Source organism: Monodelphis domestica, chromosome 2, assembly GCF_027887165.1.
Source record: "Monodelphis domestica isolate mMonDom1 chromosome 2, mMonDom1.pri, whole genome shotgun sequence".
Classification (NCBI taxonomy): domain Eukaryota; kingdom Metazoa; phylum Chordata; class Mammalia; order Didelphimorphia; family Didelphidae; genus Monodelphis; species Monodelphis domestica.
In genome coordinates, this window is record NC_077228.1 from 141,289,689 (window position 1) to 141,308,851 (window position 19,163).

Consider the following 19,163-nt stretch of genomic DNA (forward strand, 5'->3'; position numbering starts at 1 on the left):
ACATCCAAGAAAAGTCATCAAATCTTCTTTAGCTATCAATACCTCCTCAGTCAGTCCATCAATCAATAAGCATTTATTAAGCACTTTCTTGGTACTGGACAATGAACTAAGTGTAGGCGATATGAAGACAAAAAAGAATTTGCCTTTAAATGGCTGACATTCTATTGGGAAGGTAACTTGCACATATATTAGTATATAGACAGTCCTTGCTTTATATAACTTTGTAATATTCAAATTTCTTGATGAAGGCAGGGGCAACACAGATGCAGCCTCACACCAGGAGTCTTCCACTCCAGGCACTTGAGCCACTCTGGCTGTCAATAGAACCACTGGGAGCCCTGAGAGGGGAGAGGTAGGTCTGTGTGTGATGTAAACAGAGCAAGTCTCATTATCCCATTTTACAGACAAGGAAATTGAGGAAAATAAACACTGGTCCAGGTGTATTTGGCTAGTGCCTAAAAAGAAATCAGACAATGTGCCTGAATGGGATTTTTTAAATTCATCCTTTCATTTTTTACTAGGAAAAGTGTGGTAGAGAGGTTAACAATAGGCTGAAAACCTAAAGTCTTACATTATAATATAGCCCCTGAATCTAACTTTAAGTGGCTTTGAGCAAGGCACTCTCTCCAGAACAATGTAAAATGGGGGAGAGAGGGAGAGAGAGAGAGAGAGAGAGAGAGAAAGAGAGAGAGAGAGAGAGAGAGAGAGAGAGAAAGAGAGAGAGAGAGAGAGAGAGAGAGAGAGAGAGAGAGAGAGAGAGAGAGAGAGAGAGAGACTAGACTAGATAACATTCTGCCAATTTCTAAAATTTTATGGCTATCACTATATGTATAGGAGGGCAGTTAGGTAGCACAGCGGATAGAGCACCAGGCTTGGAATCAAGGAAATCTGAGTTTAAATATGACCTCAGATATTTACTAGCTTTGTGACCCTGGACAAGTCACTTAACTCCTATCTGCCTCAGTTCCTCATCTATAAAATAGGGTCACACTAGGGAAGGAAACAACAAACCATGCCAACATCTTTTGACAAGAAAATCCCATGGATGAAAGTCCACAGGGTTACATAGAGCTGGACACAACTGAACAGGACCACTACCAATGGCAAGACTGTTGCATCTTCATTTGGCCAAGTTGAATTCTTTTGAAGAATAAAGCTTCAATGAATAACAAGCGAGATTCAACCCATCAAAAGGCAGTAAAATGAAAGCCTCGTCAGTCAAAGCCTTCTGATGGTTTCCCTACAAGAGAGACTCCAGCCAGGCAAGGGACATGAGAAGAGCCTGGGGGTGAGGACAGGGCTGAGAAGGGAAGATGGAGGATATCAACGAGTGAGGGTAGGCAAAGAGATTCTTGCTGAGGGGGATGGAGGGTAATTCATTATGAACTCCAGGATTTTGTTTTCCCTGTTTAACTGCTGTGAACTGCTCCTCAGCATTAAATGATTAATTGATTAATAAATCAGGAGGCAGCAGCAGAGGAGTGGCTCAGGAGGTAGGAACTCAAGACTGCCATATAACAATAGGGGGTCATAGTTGAGCAAATCTCAAGTAGACAAAGAATCCACAGCCTCCCAACACCATAAGCATCATATGAGAATTGACCCGTAGAACACTGGCTAGTGTAAATATTTTTGTCCAGTGAAACTTCAGTCAATACGCAGACCAAGGTAGCCAAAAATATTGCCTAATTATTATGCATCTAGTTTTAAGCATACATTTCTATTCAACAAACATTTATCAAACATTAACATTTAGAAAGGCAGCATGATATGATGGGAAGAGCACCAGTGGAGCAACAGAGAATCTCTATTAAAATTCTGGCTCTTCCTATTTATTCCCTGTCTGATCTTGGGCAAATCACTTAACCTCTCTTGACCTAGGTTTTCTCATCTGGAAAATCATAGGGGTAGACTAGATGACCTCTCTGGTCCCTGTTGGTTCTAAATCTAGGATCCCGTGAGAGGGCTTGGAATTAGAAAACTTGGCTTTTACCATTAGGTTAGCTATTTACTACCTAAATCAACTACCAACAATCAAACTACTAAATCAACTATTACCAGCATATTGTTGTTATCATTGTTACTTGGTTTTCATCTTTTTTTTTTAACCCTTATCTTCTGCCTTGGGATGAACACTGGTTATTGGTTCCAAGGCAGAAGAAGAGTGAGGACTAGGCAACTTGGGTTAAGGGACTTGCCCAGGGTCACACAGCTAGGAGGTATTTGAAGTCAGATTTGAACCTAGAAACCTTCAATCTCTAAGCCTGGCTCTCTATCCACTGTGCCACCTAGCTGCCTCTCTTATTCTATTATTTTCCAAAAGATCATATATTTAGAACTGGAAAAGACCTTAAAGATTATCTAGCCCAAGTTCCTCGTTTTACAAATGAGAAAATGGAGACCAGAGAGTGATCTGGCCAGGTATTCACACAGGCAATTAATAATAATAATAATAATAATAATAGCAACAAGAATTTTATAGCACCTTAACATTTACAAACCTCTTTACAAATAGTATCACATTTTATCCCCAAGCCAATCCTGAGAAATAGGGCTAATATTATCCCCATTTTACAGATGAGGAACCTAATGTATCCAAAGCTGGATTCAAACTCAGGTTAAGTAGTTAGCTGTGGAGTCAGGATCCAATGACAGAAGAGGTATGATTCCGGACCTCAAGAGGGTTTTAATCTAATAGGAATTTTAAATGCAACATGTTTGCACTCCTATTTACTTCAGATCGATAGGCAGGGATTTGATGGTGAGTTTCAAAGGAAAGTTAAGGGGGTAGCTGGGTGGCTGGATTGCTCAGTGGATTGAGAGTCAAACCCAGAGATGGGAGGTCCTGGGTTCAAATCTGACCTCAGACACCTCCTAGCTGTGTGACCCTGGGCAAGTCACTTAACCCCCATTGCCTAGCCCTTACCACTCTTCTGCCTTAGAATCAATACAAAGTATTGGAAGGTAAGGTTTAAAAAAAAAACAAAGGACATTAGACATGCATGTGGTACTTTAAAGTTTGCAAAGCACTTTGCAAATATCTCATTTTGATTTCATTAAAAACCTTGGGAAGTAGGTACTTTTATTATCCCCAATTTATAGATGAAGAAACTGAGTCAGGCAGTGGTTAAGTCACTTGCCCAGAATCACACTGCTAGTAAATGTCTAAGGTGGGATATAAACTCAGGCTTTCCTAACCTCAGCATTCTATCCAGTGGGCACCCTAGCTAAAAATAAAAAACTCAACTAAGTACAACTAGAGTACTTACAGTTTCATTGGATCATAAAAGCAAAGACTTAGAACTTGCTGTTTCAACTCCCATCTTTCCCTCATGAACAGGTTATTCCCAATGCCCAATGCTCTTCTCCACTGCCATCTCTTAGCACCTCTAGCTTTCTTCAAGATTTCACACAAGCTCCATCTTTTTTTAGGATTTTTTGTCTTTTTGCCATTATCATCATCATCATCATCACCATTATTATTCAAAGGAACCAAATTGTGACTCCTCACCCTTTCCTCATTCTCTTCATGATCATGTAATATTTACTGAGGATCCATTTACACCCAATGTGGGTGGGCTGTTCATAAGTAAAGAGAAAAGCCCTGTTTCCTGACCTTGAGCCAGGCTGTAGGATTTACAGCTCAGGAAACTGAGCATAATTTATGTACTGAAATGGGAGCATCCATGTGGGCAGCAGAAATAGTGTCTCTTTCATTGTCCAGCTTTCATTCCATCTATCATTAAGCTGAAAGAGTTCAAAAATGGGTGTGAATGTGGTCACTGGATAGGAGGTTAACACTTATGGTTTGGGCGACATAGAAGTCATCGTTATCTGGCTTCCGCTCTATCCGAGAGAGCTGTGAGGGTTCTGAGCCTCCCCCTCCTCAAATCTAAAAGTCAACAGCTGCCAAACACCAGAGGTTCTGTGACACCCGACTGACCCAGAGTCTGAAGGGTGCTATTGGTGACACTTTGCAAATAGCTGTCGAAAATCATCCAACCAGCCATGCTTGAAAGGGAGGGAGGGCTCTGCTTCCTGAAAGTTATTTTGATTTTTAGCTTGTAGAGTTTTTTAACACCCTCGCTAACTTTCCTTGTTGCCAAGGGAAATGGATGTGGGATCAGGACTGAGAGGGGCACTTACAGATATAGTTAGGGTTTGGATGTGACCACCACATGGCTTCTGGGATTCATTAAATTCCTCCATTCAAATATTCCTGAAGCATGTTGATTTTTATCAGTTTCATTTTATTATTTATCGGTCCTATTACTCAAAATTCCAATAAACTGTTAGAAATCGTTTCTCTTGCCTCAGTATTCAAAATGAAGTAGAGAAATAATTTTCCATAAAATACTACTATTTGCCAAGCCCAAGGCACCAGGAAGAAGACATTTCCAGCCAGTCCTCTGAGTTCACATTAAGTGTTTATTTTTTGAATTGGAAGGTGCCACTGTTATCTGTGTATACAGCTGTACCTGGAAGGGCTAAAAGGCAGAGGAGAGTTCAATCCACCTGAAGGACTGGCAGTCTTGGGTTGGCGGCTGAAGTCACTGTGGCCAAGAATCTGTGTCTTTGCTTCCTAGGCTGGAAGATGGCATGTAGTCTCAGTGCTACATGCCAAGTTAATTTGCTACCCCTCATGGTGATGATGTTTATTATTTTGAGATAATATATGCAAAGTGCTATGCAAATACTGAAACACTATGTGAATGCCAGCTCCAAGGGGGCCACCGTGGCCCCAGGCAATTCTTTAAGACTATAAATTTCCAAAAAGTTACTAATTTGCTTGGGTAAAAGGAGTTTTCATGAGTTTTTGACAAAGGATTTCAAGGGTCCAGTTCTATATAAAGTCATAATAGTATCATTTCTACTAATAATAGAGGCAGCTTGAGCTAGTAAGTAGAGTTACTGAGGTCTGATAGAGGAAAATCTGGGTTCAGATCCCACTTCTGACACTGGACTTAACCTCTAAGGGCCTCAGATAACTCCCTAAGACTTTTTTAATTGTCATAGAAGGGTTGGAGACTTTGGGTGGAAGGAATTCCCACAAAAGGCAAAATCATATATCTTTCCACCAATACCATTTGTTGTTGTTTGGTTGTTTCAGTTTTATCTTACTCTTTGTGACCTCATTTGGAGTTTTCTTAGCAAAGATACCAGAGTGGTTTGCCATTTCCTTTTCTAGCTCATTTTACAGATGAGGAAACTGAGACAATATAGAATTAAATGACTTGCCCAGGGTCACATAGCTAAAAAGTGGCTGAGGACAGATTTGCATTCATGAAGATGAGTCTTCCTGATTCCTGCCCCATTGCTCTATCCACAGTGCCACATAGTTGCACTACCAATAATATTAATAATAATATAATATCATGTATTTTATTATAACAATAATCCTTCTACTAATAATATTGTCACATTTAATTAGCACTTTGTATACATCATTTTTAAAAACTCTTACCTTTTGCCTTAGAATCAATACTAAGTATCAGTTCTAAGGCAGAAGAGCAAAAAGGATTAGGCATTTGGAGTTAAGTGACTTGTCCAGGGTCATACTGCTAGGGAGTATATGAGGCCAGATTTGAACCCAGGATGTCCCATCATCTAAAGGCCTGACTCCCTATCTAATGAGTCACATAGTAACCCCTACATCATTTCACTTGATCTTCACAACCCCATTTTACACGTGAAGAAACTAAAGACTGGACAAGTTTCTTATCCAGGATTACCGAGTTTGTTAAGTGATGGGGCTAGATCTCACATCTAAGATCCCTATTTCCAAATATAGAAGTTTTTCTATACAAATGCAACTATCTTATGCAGATATTATTTACTTATATTTGTATAATGAGACACATGCAGCCTAGATCAGAAAAGAATTTGACCTCTCTCCCTAAAGTCAACTAGAATAAAGACCTTTTTTACTCTCTCTACCACCTCTAAGGTGGCCAGTGAATGAACTGGAGAATTACCCTTCAACTAGATATGGAAAGCTAAACCAAAATGAAGTGAAGAAAACATTTTCCATAAATTAAGTCTGTCCTTTAGCTCAGCCAGTCAATCATTTATTAAACATAGTAAGTGCCTCCTATAAGCCAAGCACTATGGATAAGTTTTAGGGCTACCAAAGAAAGATTAAAAGAAAGTCCCTATCCTTGAGCAACTCACAGTCTGATGGCAAAAACAGCTTGCAAATAACTATATACAAATAAGTTCTATACAGCCACCCAGAACATGAAAGACAATAAAAAGTTCCTAATAATGGGAATGCATTCCCCTACCACTGTCCATGAAAGTAAGACCTCCTCTGATTTTCTTTTAAAAACTCAGAGGTTACGATGATGTACAAATTGTAGAGGAGCAGAATAAAAGAATAGAGGGAGAGAGGAACAAAGAATCAGACAACCCCTTACCTCACAGGGTTGGAATGATGAGTTTTAAATGCTATATAAATGATAGCTTTTCTCATGATTATTAACTGATAGGCCCTCCAACAGATGGTCTGCATCACATCACCATTCTCAAATCAAACCAAGCCTAAAACATTTAGAGTATCCCATTCTCCCAGGGCCATCTTTGATTCTATATTACAGAGATAGCTAACACAGGGGCAGAGAAGGGTCATTAGGAAATTGATGGGAAGCACCCGAGGGCCATATTGGTGAACCTATGGCACACATGCCAGAGGGGGCTGCTCCCCTCCTCCCCTCCATCACACCTGAGAACATTTTTCACATCACCCACCCCTCTGCCCAGCAGCCCAATGGAAGCACTTCCTCCCTCCCCTATCTGGGATAAGGCAGGGGATGACATGCAGCATGAGGGCTGCAGTTTGGGCACTTGGTCTCTAAAAGGTTTGCTATCACTGCCCTAGGGTCTCTCTTGTATTAAATAGCTTTCTTGTATTTTTCCTAGGTTTGTTTGTTGTCTCCTCCATTAATTGTCATTTCCTTGAGAACAAGACTGTTTTTTACCTTTTCGTTTCTCTAACACTTAGGACAGTACCTGGCACAAAGCAGGCATTCAATAAATGTTTATCAACTGACCGATGGGCCATGATGACCTTGGTTAAGAGCCCTCACAGTGGAAGGTTAAGTTATGTTACCAGTTATCATCCTATTACTCAAAATTCCAATAAACTGTTAGAAATAGTTTTTCTTGCTGCAGTACTCAAAGATTTCCAAATTTTTCCTGAGTCTCCCCACAAAACAGGTTAGAAGACTACTACTACTTGGATTTCACTATGGCCTCGCATGGTCCCGCAGCCTGATCACAGAATGAACCCAGATTTAGAATCAAAAGGGACATTAAAAGTCATGGAATGCAACCCTAACATTTTATAGATGAGGATACTGAAACTCAAGGGGATTAAGAGATTTGGTCATGGATACACAGCTAATAAGTGTCTGGGGCAGGATTCAAACTCAGATCTTACTGAATGCAAGTCCAGGGCACCATCCACTAGGATACCCAGCCTCCTCAGAAGCAAATCTGTAAAAACAGAACTAAGGAAAACCTATCTAAAGATAATTGTGGAATGGAAGTGAAGTGACTTGGACAGAAAGAATATCAAGTAGGCTCCCAACTTTCACTGTGTGTGTCTAGGGTAGTGATGAGGGAAACGAGGAACCGGGCCCAATCATATGAGCCTGCAAGATCACTCCCTAATGTTTCTCATTACTTTCTTCTTTCATCTCACTCTCCTCCAAGGGGTAAGTTGTCCAGCCATAAATGTTAATGCCACTTTTGAGGAACGGATGATTCTTTTCCAAATTACTTGAGCCCAAAATGGCCTCAGCATGTGCTCCAATGGGTCTGTCACAATGCCAATAACTGGAGTGAATGTTCAAGGTTTGCTGTACAAATTCTTCTTGATGTTTGCTTGTTATTTATTATTCTAAGAGCCTCTAGTGACAGGTTCAACAAGATTTGTGCTGCCCTTCAAAGGCCTTTTCTTCTCACTCTGTTCCTCCTACATAAATGTTGTCCCATGAGACCTGAATGGTGGACCACATGCCGAGAATGATCTATTTGTTCCCTACAGCTGGTTTCTTCCCATCAGATCCATAGGGCTCCCCCTCAGCATCACTCACATCTTTTTCACTTCTTCATTCTCATCTTTCCCCTAAAAGCCAACAATATTCCTTTTTGTTTATCTTAATATGCCTGACATTTATTACCTGACTATTCTATCCCCATTAGGCATGAGGCCAATATCAATGTCTTTCTTCTCTTTACATGGAAATGGAAAAATGGAAAATGTGCCTTTGGTCACAAAAGAAAACTCAAGTAGAGTTGAGACCCAGTGTCTTCTCCATTTATGGAAGTCTACACATAATGCAAAAAAAAAAAATAGTCTATAGATAAAACCTTTTCAACCAGATGTTTTATCACCTCGTGTCCATTCTCCAGCCTTCTTTTATGTTTCATTCTTTTCCACATATGCTGAAGCAAAAAAAAAAAAAAGCCTTTTTTGCTAGAGATGGTAACACAGATAAATTCAAGGATAATCACAAGCAACTATTAAGTACCTACTATGTGCAAAGCAATATGCCAGGCACTATGAATATGTGGGAGAAAAGGAAGGAGGAATATAGGAAGCAGGGTTGGAAGGAAAATTTTTGCTCATCAAAAGCATACATTTTAAGATATGTGGGAAGGATCAGAAAGATTCCCTACAGAGGCCACCAAAGTTGAGTCTTGAAAGAAACTTAGAAGTGGGGGCAAGGAAGAAATGTACTATAGGCAAAAACAAAGTGTCTGAGATGGGATTTAAGCAGAGGTCTTCTGACTCTAGATACAGAGAGGAAAAAAATACTGTCATATTGTAAGGTGTATATCACTGAAAGTTTTCCATACACACATAGGTCCTATGGAAAATACTCAAACCTTTGTGCCATTAGTTATGATTTTTAAATGGCCAGCTAGGTGGAGCAGTGGGTAAAGCACGGAGCTTGGAAGCAAGAAGATTCATAAGTTCAAATCCTGTCTTAGTGACTTCCTAGCTATACGACCCTGGGCAAGTCACTTAACCCTGTTTGCCTCAGTATCCTCATCTGTAAAATGACCTAGAGAAGGAAATGGCAAGTCACTTCAATATCTTTGCCAAATGGGGTCATGAAGAGCTGGACACAACTCAACAACAAAAATGGGATAAATGCAATCAGCAGCTGGCAAAATAGGTTAGGAGAGCTAAATCTACTAGAGATTCATGAGCCAAGTATGATTTTTACATTTTAAAATAAAACTTTATTGTATTTAAAATGTAAAAAAAATTATTGGTTTGTGGGCTGTACAAAAGCAGGCAGTAATGGATTTGGAGAGGCAGCCATAGCTCAGTGGTTACGAATACTAGGTGTGGACTCCAGAACACCTAAATTCAAATCCAGCCTCAGACTCTTCCTAATTGTGTAACTTTGGGCAAGGCTTTTATCCTCTATATGCCTAGGAGGCAGCTTGGTGGCTCAATGGATAGAGTGCTGCACCTGGACTCAGGAAAACTTGAATTCAAATCTGGTCTCAGATACTTCCTAGACCACTCCAGTATTCTTGCAGAGAAAGTCCCATGGGTAGCTATGGTCCAGATGTTCACGAAGACTTGGACATGACTGAACAGCAACTGGATTTGACCTTCCTGTCATAGTTTATTGATCCATTAAAGAAAGGAAATTTAGATAATGAGAAAAAAACATAGTGAAATAAAACTGATACCAGTCAAGGAGTCAAAAGATACCTGGTTTTGAAACCTACCCCCCCACCCCATCAGTTAACAGTTATATAGCCATGAATAAATTCTTTAACCCCATTAGACCTAAATTTCCTCTTCTATAATATGGAAGCAATAATAATACCTGTACTACCTCAGTTGGTTCTTATATAGATCAAATGAAAAAATGAGTGTAAAATTCTTTGTAAACCTCATATTGTTCAGCTATTATTATTCCTGAACAACAGAGTCCCTACAACCTGCCCCAGGGCTACCTTCCCTGGGGTGACAACACCAAGGCAGGGTCCTACTGAGAGGGGCTGCTGAGTATGAAGTACAGAGGAAGGAACTAGATTGATTTAGCTGCTTGCAGAAACATGTGCAAAATGTTTCAGGTGATCTGTCAGGAGAAATTCACACCTCACTAATTCACACCTCAACTTCCTTGAAGCTGCTCATGAACTACTCCAAAGATTGGGAAAGCTGTCACTAATCGTTTTCCTGCAATATGTCCTGTCCCCTAGGCTCCCCAGTAAGTTTTTTAAGGGCACAAATATTATCTTTTGCCTATAGCACCATTCCCAGCTGTAATTAAGTCTGTAACTGAGAGCAATAGAGCTGTGTCTAGTAATGTCAAAATCTAAGGAGCACTGAGGAGTCTTCCTTTGCCTATGAACAATTGAGCTTAGCACCTTGTTAGCAAGAATTTAAGAGCAATCCATCAGGGGAAGTTGGGTGGCTTAGTGGTTTGAGAGCATACCCAGAGATGGGAGGTCCAGGTTCAAATCTTACAATAAACATTTCCTAGCTTTGTGATCCTGGGTAAGTCACTTAATACCCATTGGCAAGCCCTATACAATATTGATTCCAAGACAGAAGGTAAAGACTTCAAATTAAAAAAAAAAGCAACTCACCAGGGATGGTTCAGGGAGAAGGGTAGTCCTGGATTCAAATTTGGACTCAGACACTTCCTAGCTTTGTGACATTGGGCATATTACCAAGCCCTTACAGTTCTTTTGCCTTAGAACTGTAAGGATAATATTAGAAAATAAGTATTGTTTTATTAGTTTAGTGATAAAAAGTAGAGTGCTGACTTGAGAAAGAATTAGTTTGAAGCAAAGCTGAGAGAGCATGTCAATTTCAAATGTTGACAGTTATAACCATTTTTCTGTGTCAGTTACTCTCTCTGGCAGTTGGGAGTTTCTCTCTGGCAGTTGGCAAAGACACACACAAAGATTCTCTCTCAGGGCTGGAGGAAGTAACATCTTTGCTTCTCTCTCTGTCTGAGGGAAAGATCTGAAGGAGCTCAATGTTTTCCTTTCCCAGCTTGGGAAACACTATTGATTACCTATTGTGGTTTTTATAGATTGATTTAACTCTTAGAAGACCAAAGAAAAGCCTGGTCTTTGGTCTGAACTCTGAGTCTGTTAAGGCTCAGAGTCCCAACTTGATTCTTGTTGAGACTCAATCAGCTAGCCTTTGCTATTTTATAATTTTGAGGTGAAGTTAAGAAATATAAGAATAATAGTGGTAGTTTTTATTTGGATAGTATAAATTTGGGTTAGTCAGATCAGGGAGGATTAGTGTAACCTGTGAAACACAGCATGAGCGGTTCCTTGCAGAACCAGGGAGTTTATTTGGGTAGATTTAGAATCCCTTAGAATTAGAAATCCTTTTTTATCCTTATATATGTCAATAAATATTTTATTTTTTATAATAAATCTCTTTAGCATCCTTGCACCTGGCTCTGAAGGGAAGTTCACATTTGAGCTTCATTTAATCACTGAAGATAATTTTGATTACATCTATCAAAAGTATCCAAACAGTTTTGAACTTGTATTGGCTAGTCTTCCATCTATATTTATGTACCTCGCCATCGTCATTTATTTTTACAGAACCCATACTTAGTATCAATTCTAATGGAAGTTAAGGTGGGGTTTTTTTTTGTTTGTTTTTTGTTTTTTTTTTAAAGAGTAATCCACCAAGTGGAAATGTGTCCTCCAGGTTACTTGTGGCAGTATTTGAGGGTTCATTTTGGATAGCTTGCAGTTATGTATCTGCCTGGCACTAAGTACAATTCCCCATTTGTATGAGCCACTCAACAAATCTTTGTGAATAATGAAGATGTCAAAGCTCACTTTCATCAAGAAGAGTGCCAAAAAAGCTCAGAGGCTTAGAGAAAAAATGACAAGTACATAGGATCAGATGATGGGCTCACAGAAATATTAGAGCTGAAAAGGGTCATTATAAGTCATCTTATTTTACAAATGAGGAAATTGAAAAATGACTTGCCCAAGCTCTCATAGGTTATAAATAACAGACAGGATTTGAACACAGGTTCATTCCAAATCCAATACTCTTTACAATATTCCTATATTGCTCCCAGGGCAGCTAGATGGTGCAATGGACAGAGCACTGGTCTTAGAGTCAAGAAGACCTAAGTTCAAATCCAGCCTCAGACACTTACAAGTTGTGTGACTCTGACCAAGTCACTGTATTCTGCCTCAGTTTCCTCATTTGTAAAATGAACTAGAGAAGGAAACATCAAACCACTTCCGTATCTTTGATAAGAAAACACCAAATGGGATCAGGTAGAGTCAGACAAACTGAGAAACCTGTATCTCTCAAGTTATCCAACTCCCATATGTGGTCAATACAACCACTACTTAACATATGCTGAATTAGGTAAAGAATCAGGTTACCATTGAGCCAATACCTCCCCACACACCTAATGCTGGGATGGGTTGGCCAATGTTTAACAATTGGCTCTCAGAGAAAAAACAAACAAACATATATACTGGAAACCTAGAAATGTATAAGTTTAAGCATTATTAACATTTTCAGCATTACTTTAAGTTTAGATAATGCACAAAACAATAAATCAAACTCTGATATGCAGCATCCACTGATTTCTGAGGTGTAAATGCTCACACAAAAATTTAACAACTGGCTTGAACTGTTTCCAGGACATCACTGCTTAAGTAGGGTTGCATAGCAATGTGGTTACTTATTTTCTTCAACTATTTGTAAAAGACTGAATGAAGACCATGTGGAAATGCAACATTAATCACATTACAATAAAATTTCACCTTTAAATTTTCACAGCATAGCTAGGGTAAAATGTGTTTCCTTCTGCAGGCTTTAATGTGCCATCCGGTGGCAAATGGATTTATTTTCTAGTTGCAACTGGTTGTATTAGCATAAAGATATTAAGAAGTCTGCTAATTATCTCATTATGAAATTGCCTAACAGTTTTTGCTTTCATTAATTTGTTTTGTATGCATGAAGTGATGTATGAATTTACTTGGCTAGATTTCCTTGGACTTGTAACCGTGAGAGGAGATGCCTCAGAGGGCTTTAATAGGATAAAGGATGTTTTAACACAAAAATCAGAGCTCTGATTATGCTGTTCCCCTGCTCAAAAAACTTCACTAACTCGCCATTGGCTACAGAATCAAGTCCAAATTCTTCATTGTTGTTCAATCATTTGAAACACGTCCAACTCTTTGTGACCCCAGGTTGAGGTTTTCTTGACAAGGATACTACAATGATTTGTCATTTCCTTCTCCAGCTCATTTTACAGATGAAGAAACTGAGGCAAACAGGGTTACGAGACTTGCCTAGGATCACACAGCTGGTGCCTGAAGTCAGATTTGAACTCAGGAAAATGAGTCTTCCTGATCTAAGACCTGGTATTTTATCCACTGAAAGAATAAGAGGTCTAACCTCTAGCAAGAATGCAGGATGGCCTATAGGCAGCCCAAGGGTAGTTGGGCTCACCATTAAAAAAAAGAATAAATTTGAGAGGAAGATCCTCTGGAAAACAACAATAAGAACAATTAAGAAGGACTGCAATATATATATATATATATATATATATATATATATATATATATATATATATATATATATATATACAGATTAAACACTAGGTGCAATTTTAGAAGAGGGAAGCCCTAGTAGCTGACAATAGATCAGGAAAAACCTTGTTCATGCAGGAGGTAGTGCTTGAAGTGAGTTCTGAAAGAGGCTGAGAATTTTAAGAACCCCTAGAGGTTAGAAGGGAGTATATTCTAGCATGGGGTACAGACCAAAAAAGAATGTAGGCTCCATAAGAGCAGGGACTTGTTCTTTTCTTTGCTATCTTTTTTGGGGGTTGGGGGCAAGGAAGTGGGGAGTTGGGGTAGTCATTGTTATCTCCACATGATAGTAGGGCAACTTTATATAGCATCTACTATAAAAACAGGCAGTAGTACCAGACATTGTATAAGGCACTTTACAAATATTATCAGATCTGATCTTCCAATAATTCAGTCCCTGGTATGTTTCAGGCACTTAAATGCCTGCTGGTTGATTAATGGTGTAACAAATAAAAGATGAAATAACTGAGGAAAGGGAGGTTTGATCTTCCAAGCATATTGATTTATTAGGCAATGCATGCCGATTGCCAAATAAATAAGGACCAAGACCCTTCCTCAGCTTAGGGCTCAACCCCAAATAGACTTTTTATACATTAAAAATAATTAATCAAATAAGAACTATTAATTAAAGGGATTGTTGCTTTAAACAATCTGATTTCCAATTAGATACCAGATTAGGGACTTTCCAAGTTGGGAAGGGGAGAGTGAACAGGCACAATTCCCTGAATTCAGTAAAGTGATGTCCCACTCCTTCCCATGGATCTGTAAACAATGAAAAGAACATGGAAGGGCAGCTGGGTGGCTCAGTGTCTTGAGAGCCAGGCCTAGAGATGGGAGGTCCTGGGTTCAAATCTGGTCTCAGACACTTCCCAGCTGTGTGACCCTGGGCAAGTCACTTAACCCCCATTGCCTACCCTTACCACTCTTCTGCCTTGGAACCAATACACAGTATTGGTTCTAAGACAGAAGGTAAGAGCTTGAAAAATAATAAAAAATAAAAGTACATGGAAACAATAACAATCTGACCATGAGACCAATAAAACATGTGAGTTGCTTGAAATGTACAATTATGAGAAAACTCCTTCCATCAGTCTTAGGACCTAACTGTGTTTCTGTTCAGTATAACGTAGGGCCCTGGTAAAGGTTCTTGCAGGTACCATTGGTACAGTTTCCTAGCCACCATACAGGGCTAGGTTCAAACAACACAATAAGGTTTTCTTCTCATTCTCACAAATGAATAAACCTTTCTCACAAGATAAAGTTTGGAGTAAGCCCATAATTGAATAGAAAGGGAACTAAGCAAGCTCCTGAATTGAGTCACAACGAGTCAGTGTGGTTTGTTCAAGTCCTACAATTAACCACTTGCTCTCCCAATTCCCTCAATTCCTTGCAATGGATTAATATATTATTATAACAGGCAACTAGGTGGCAGTGGATAGAGTGTCCAACCTGGAGTCAGAGGGACCTGAGTTCAAATCCAGTCTTAGATGCTTAATAGCTGAGAGACCCTGGGCAAACTGCTTTGCCTCAATTCCTCAACTGTAAAATGAACTGGAAAAGAAAACAGCAAACCACTCTAGTGTCTTTGCCAAGAAAGCCCCCAAAAGGAAGAATCGGACACACCTGAAAACAAATAAACAATTAACAATAATTACTATAAGCCAAATATTGCCATGTGTCTCTCTTTGATTTCACACCAAAGCTGGTCCTCTAAGTCAAACCAAAGTTAGGAACATCAGGATAGAACCACACAAAGGAAGAATGGCTATTTGTCAAGCAGAGGTGAAAAGTGTGTCTACATATTGAAAGCCCCTATTGTTCATCACTCCCTTGCAATTAAACATTTGAACTTTGTCATATTTTAAAGAGGTGTTTTGGTTTGGTTTGGTTTTTTTGCTTTTGTTTCTGATTCCTATAGTGTTACAGGGAGATATTTAGTTCAGTTTAAACAGATCAAAGTTCATTCCTGTGCCCCACTTATATTTATTCCATTATATGTGGAACTGGTACCCAACAGTGATAACAGTATCCCATTCACAGCGCCATTTTTTAAAAGCCTAATCTCGGAGCTGTTGGGCTAACACAGGATATGTGCGGTCCCCAAAGGAAAGTCCACGCAGCAGGTATTCAATGAATGCATTTAGAGCTTAGAGGAGCCAGACATTTCCCCTTCCCTACTACATACATACAAATACACACACTCATTCTCCTCTTTATATGTCAGCCAATGAGAAACACCTGGACAATAAGCTCTTGTACAGAAGGCCCTACAGCAGAGATCTCTAAGTGTAAGCTGTAAACCCATCTCCCTGTTCAAATCCTGATCCCATCTTTCCCTCCTCCCAACATTACCATCATCCACTTTTCCCCACAATCTGTCCTGAAAAAGGTAAGGGCAGATAAGTTCAAGAAGCAATTTGCCTCTTTCACTTGTGTGGTCTGAAGAGGGATAAAATTACAAAAATCTTTTCCCAAATATTCCCTAAGTGACTAAAAAGAAGGAGGGAGGAACAGGAAGGTGGAAAGCTATCCCTCTAGCCAATGGCCAAACCAAGAGGAGGGGAAAACATACTTTGACTCAGGTTACAAGTCTCAAAACAAGTTGAAAATATCCCAGTCAGAGTCATAGGGCTGAAGACCGGTATCTGACCTCCCATAAGGATAAACTGTCCAGAAGAAATGAGGGCTCCATTGGGTCAACTCTACACCACATCATGTGTCAGCTAAAACCCCGCCTTCTGTGAGAAATTTTTCCCATTTTTCCTTAATGCTAAAGATTTCCCTCTGTTGATATGGTGATATAGATCTGTTGATTATCTCCAGTTCATCCTATAAACATTAGTTTGTACATAGTTATCTGTATGTTGTCTCATCCATTAAACCATGAGTTTCTAAAGAGCACGAATTGCTTTGGGGCTTTTTCTTTTACTTTGTTCTATATCCCCAGAACATAGCACAGTGCCTGGCATAACACAGATGCTGGTTCGTCCTCATTTTTCAAATGTATCCAGATTATTTTTCAGCATACAACCGCATGAATACATTATTACCTAGTTAAGTCATTCAAGTCAGCAGAATCAAATCATGAGTAGGAGGGGAGGACGGGAAGCCTCCAATTTTCCAGTTAGGAGTTACCATTGGCCCATGTGGAGGACTTTTCCTTTCCCCTAAGATAACTGAAGGATATCCTCTCCCCTGAAGTGGGATTTCCTAGGATCATAGAATCTCAAAGGATTTCTTTGGGACTAAAACAGTTTAATTGGATTATGTGAGGGGAAAATTGCAAATCCATTCAATTTGCTGATTAATTCTCAGGAGGAAAGCCCAGCACCAAAGTCTGTACCTAAGAGAAGGGTCCATGATGCTTCTCTAAGACCAATTACAGGCAGAACAAAGAAGTCATTCATTCACTAAGGGCAGAAGTGGGAGATTTCAGGCAAGTTCTGCCTCTATCTTCTTTCTTCCATTTTTCAGTCAGCTAAGAAAACTCTTACCTATTCAATCAAATCTCATTTTCTATAGGAGATCTTTCCCAGTAGTCCTGCTATACAAATCTCAATGGCTCCCCACCAACTTAGAACTTTGCTTCCAAGTTTATCTTCCATTTCAGCTATTTATATCTTGTTTGTACCTAATTTTGCATTTTGTCTCTTCTATTAAAATATGAGCTCCTTGAGATCAGGAACTGTTTTTACTTTTTTTTTTTTATACACAGTACTTAGCACAGTGCCTGGTATATGGTTGTTGTTCAAGCATTTCAGTCATATACCATTCTTTGTGAACCCATTTGGGGTTTTCTTGGCAAAGATACTAGAATGCTCTGCTATTTCCTTCTCAAGTTCATTTTATAAATGAACTGAGGCAAACAAGGTTAAGTGACTTGTCCAGGGTCACACAAGTGTTTTAGGATGGATTTAAATTCAGGTCTTTGTGACTCCAGGTTTAGTGCTTTATCCACTATACCACCTAATTGCAAACACTTAGATTGTTTTAAATGCTTGCTGACTGACTTACTAAAGGTTTTGAGGTATCTTAAATGGTTAGAAGGGGTGAGACTTGGGTATATGTTGGTGATGGAATACTATTGTGCCCAAAGGAATAATAAAGTGGAGGAATTCCATGGGGACTGGAACAACCTCCAGGAATGATGCAGAGTGAGAGGAGCAGAACCAGGAGAACATTATACACAGAGACTGATACACTGCAGTACAATAGAATGATTTGGACTTCTCCATTAGTGGCAATGCAGTGATCCTGAACAACTAGGAGGAATCTACGAGAAAAACCACTATCCACATTCAGAAGAAACACTGTGGGAGTAAAAACACCGAAGAAAAATAACTGCTTGAATACATGGGTCAAAGGGATATGGTTGGGGATGTAGACTCTAAATCAGTGGTTCTCAACCTTTCTAATGCTGTGACCCCGCAGTACAGTTCCTCATGTTGCAGTGACCCCAAACCAAAAAATTATTTTGGTGGCTACTTCAAAACTGTAATTTTGCTACAGTTATGATTCGGAATGTAAATACCTGATATTCATTATGTATTCTCATTGCTACAAATCAAACATAATTTAAACATAGTGATTAATCACAAAAACAATATTTAATTATATGTTGAGAAATATTAATCCAGCAGGAGGTAGCCTGAGCACTGGGGCGGGAGGTAAGTTCTGCCTGGGGAGGGGGTCCACAAACGCTGCCTTCTTCCTGTCGTCTCCCTCCAGCTTGAGCTGAGGCTTTACTGGGGTTACTCAGTTATCTGCTCCAGGAGTTATCCGCTCCAGGACTCATTCTTAACCCCTCCAGAGCCAGCGCCCAGGTGCTCTCTCTGGGTCTCTGTTTGAGTCTGGTCTCCAGGTAACAGGGTAAATCCATCACCCCTCATAGGAGGAGGGCTGCTGATAAGTAACTAATATTAGTACAATATGCGGGCAGCAGGGTCCCCGTTCTTTCCAAGATCTTGCTGTAATGTAGCACGATTTCTCAGCAGCTAAAGCCATCAGAAATATGTATTTTCCGATGGCTTTAGGTGACCCTTGTGTTTCGGTCGTTAGACCCCCACCAGGGTTGCTACCCACAGGTTGAGAATCTCTGCTCTAAATGAACATCCTAGTGCAAACATCAACAACATGGAAATAGGTTCTGATCAAGAACACAAGTAATACCCAATGAAATTGCGCATGGGCTGTGGGAAGGGTGGGTGGAAGGGAGAGAGGGAAATAATGCGATTATTGTAACCAAGGAATAATGTTCTAAATTGACTAAATAAACTAATTCAAATGGAAAAAAAAAAGAAGGGGTGAGACTTGGACTGGTGGCTTGGTTTCTTTTCTGTTTTCCTCAAGTGATAAGTATAACTACTCAGAGTCCAAATAAGTTTCTAAGAACTGGCATCATCCTTAGAGGGGAAAGGTCTTTAAGTGTTATCTAGTCTAACCTCCTTGATTTTGTAGGTAAGGAAATAGAGGTACAAAAAGGAGTGATTTGTATAAGTAACAGATTAGAGAGCCAAGATTTACACCCAAGTCCT

General features: G+C 39.6%; 1 protein-coding gene across 1 annotated transcript in view; it reads right to left on the bottom strand.

Annotated features, from left to right (window-relative positions):
* Window positions 1-19,163, bottom strand: part of KIF26B (kinesin family member 26B) — a 636,727-nt gene that overhangs the window by 405,212 nt on the left and 212,352 nt on the right. The gene's annotated exons all lie outside the window — the stretch shown is intronic.